Consider the following 3,198-nt stretch of genomic DNA (forward strand, 5'->3'; position numbering starts at 1 on the left):
GCCGGCTGAGCCGCGGGTGACAAGCGTTCGAGTGCCGGAGACCGCCGCCGGTCTCGGCCCGGCCCTGGAGAAACCCCTCTTGGAGCCCTCGCTCCAGTCGGCAACGGCCACCGGAGCCTGCGGGCAAGCAGCGGCTTCGCGCGGCTTCTGGCAGTCGGAACCGCCGTGCGCGATAGGTAGGAGGCAGAACGGCCACGGCCAGGTCCGCCGGGCAACGCCCGAGTCTGCCGGCTGAGCCGCGGGTGACAAGCGTTCGAGTGCCGGCGACCGCCGCCCGTCTCGGCCCGGCCCTGGAGAAACCCCTCTTGGAGCCCTCGCTCCAGTCGGCAACGGCCACCGGAGCCTGCGGGCAAGCAGCGGCTTCGCGCGGCTTCTGGCAGTCGGAAGCGCCGTGCGCGATAGGTAGGAGGCAGAACGGCCACGGCCAGGGCCGCCGGGCAACGCCCGAGTCTGCCGGCTGAGCCGCGGGTGACAAGCGTTCGAGTGCCGGCGACCGCCGCCCGTCTCGGCCCGGCCCTGGAGAAACCCCTCTTGGAGCCCTCGCTCCAGTCGGCAACGGCCACCGGAGCCTGCGGGCAAGCAGCGGCTTCGCGCGGCTTCTGGCAGTCGGAAGCGCCGTGCGCGATAGGTAGGAGGCAGAACGGCCACGGCCACAGCCGCCGTGCAACGCCCGAGTCTGCCGGCTGAACCGCGAGTAGCTGCAGCGGTTCGATGGCGCTGGTCCGCGAGCGCCAGCCCTCTGCCCTAGTATACGGACAGCGAGGTCCCCGGCCCCGGCGGGCTCGAAGAGAACCGTCTTCCCCCAGCGGGGAGGCGCGCGAGCGCCGCCGACTCTTACCATGACGTAACTGGAGGCAGCGCAAAGCAGCGACCCCTTCGGCAGCTCCGAAGAAGAACCGGGCAAGACGTCTACCTGCCAGAACCGCGGTGGAGCCAAAGTCCCGCCGGAGCGAGGTAGACGAGGCATCCCTTTCCGCCGGCAGCTCCGGCGGCCACATCGGGCACACCGGACCCGGCGGACGGTAAAACGGGTAGACCTGGCCTCCCTGCCGGCAGAACGGGTAGACGAGGCCTCCCTGCCTGGAACCGGGTAGACCTGGCATCCCTGCCGGAAGCGGGTAGACCTGGCATCCCTGCCGGTAAAACGGGTAGACCTGGCCTCCCTGCCGGCAGAACGGGTAGACGAGGCCTCCCTGCCTGGAACCGGGTAGACCTGGCATCCCTGCCGGAAGCGGGTAGACCTGGCATCCCTGCCGGCAAAACGGGTAGACCTGGTCTCCCTGCCGCCAAAACGGGTAGACCTGGCCTCCCTGCAGGTAAAACGGGTAGACCTGGTCTCCCTGCCGGCAAAACGGGTAGACCTGGCCTCCCTGCCGCCACAACGGGTAGACCTGGCATCCCTGCCGGCAAAACGGGTAGACCTGGTCTCCCTGCCGGTAAAACGGGTAGACCTGTTCTCCCTGCAGGTAAAACGGGTAGACCTGGCCTCCCTGCCGGTAAAACGGGTAGACCTGGCCTCCCTGCCGGCAGAACGGGTAGACCTGGCATCCCTGCCGGCAAAACGGGTAGACCTGGTCTCCCTGCCGGTAAAACGGGTAGACCTGGTCTCCCTGCAGGTAAAACGGGTAGACCTGTTATCCCTGCCGGCAAAACGGGTAGACCTGGTCTCCCTGCAGCCAGAACGGGTAGACCTGGCATCCCTGCCGGTAAAACGGGTAGACCTGGTCTCCCTGCCGGCAAAAAGGGTAGACCTGTTCTCCCTGCCGCCAGAACGGGTAGACCTGGCCTCCCTGCCGGTAAAACGGGTAGACCTGGTCTCCGTGCAGGTAAAACGGGTAGACCTGGCATCCCTGCCGGCAGAACGGGTAGACGTGGTCTCCCTGCCGCCAGAACGGGTAGACCTGGCATCCCTGCCGGCAAAACGGGTAGACCTGGTCTCCCTGCCGGTAAAACGGGTAGACCTGGCCTCCCTGCAGGTAAAACGGGTAGACCTGTTATCCCTGCCGGCAAAACGGGTAGACCTGGCATCCCTGCCGGCAAAACGGGTAGACCTGGTCTCCCTGCCGGTAAATGGGTAGACCTGGTCTCCCTGCAGGTAAAACGGGTAGACCTGTTATCCCTGCCGGCAAAACGGGTAGACCTGGCATCCCTGCCGGCAAAACGGGTAGACCTGGTCTCCCTGCCGGTAAATGGGTAGACCTGGTCTCCCTGCCGCTAGAACGGGTAGACCTGGCCTCCCTGCCGGCAGAACGGGTAGACCTGGCCTCCCTGCCGGTAAAACGGGTAGACCTGGCATCCCTGCAGGTAAAACGGGTAGACCTGGCATCCCTGCCGGCAAAACGGGTAGACCTGGTCTCCCTGCCGGTAAAACGGGTAGACCTGTTCTCCCTGCAGGTAAAACGGGTAGACCTGTTCTCCCTGCCGCCAGAACGGGTAGACCTGGCATCCCTGCCGGCAAAACGGGTAGACCTGGTCTCCCTGCCGGCAAAAAGGGTAGACCTGTTCTCCCTGCCGCCAGAACGGGTAGACCTGGCCTCCCTGCCGGTAAAACGGGTAGACCTGGTCTCCGTGCAGGTAAAACGGGTAGACCTGGCATCCCTGCCGGCAGAACGGGTAGACGTGGTCTCCCTGCCGCCAGAACGGGTAGACCTGGCATCCCTGCCGGCAAAACGGGTAGACCTGGTCTCCCTGCCGGTAAAACGGGTAGACCTGGCCTCCCTGCAGGTAAAACGGGTAGACCTGTTATCCCTGCCGGCAAAACGGGTAGACCTGGCATCCCTGCCGGCAAAACGGGTAGACCTGGTCTCCCTGCCGGTAAATGGGTAGACCTGGTCTCCCTGCCGCTAGAACGGGTAGACCTGGCCTCCCTGCCGGCAGAACGGGTAGACCTGGCCTCCCTGCCGGTAAAACGGGTAGACCTGGCATCCCTGCAGGTAAAACGGGTAGACCTGGCATCCCTGCCGGCAAAACGGGTAGACCTGGTCTCCCTGCCGGTAAAACGGGTAGACCTGTTCTCCCTGCAGGTAAAACGGGTAGACCTGTTCTCCCTGCCGCCAGATCGGGTAGACCTGGCATCCCTGCCGGCAAAACGGGTAGACCTGGTCTCCCTGCCGGTAAATGGGTAGACCTGGTCTCCCTGCAGGTAAATCGGGTAGACCTGTTATCCCTGCCGGCAAAACGGGTAGACCTGGTCTCCCT

Source organism: Opisthocomus hoazin, unplaced genomic scaffold (genome assembly GCF_030867145.1).
Source record: "Opisthocomus hoazin isolate bOpiHoa1 unplaced genomic scaffold, bOpiHoa1.hap1 HAP1_SCAFFOLD_126, whole genome shotgun sequence".
NCBI lineage: Eukaryota > Metazoa > Chordata > Aves > Opisthocomiformes > Opisthocomidae > Opisthocomus > Opisthocomus hoazin.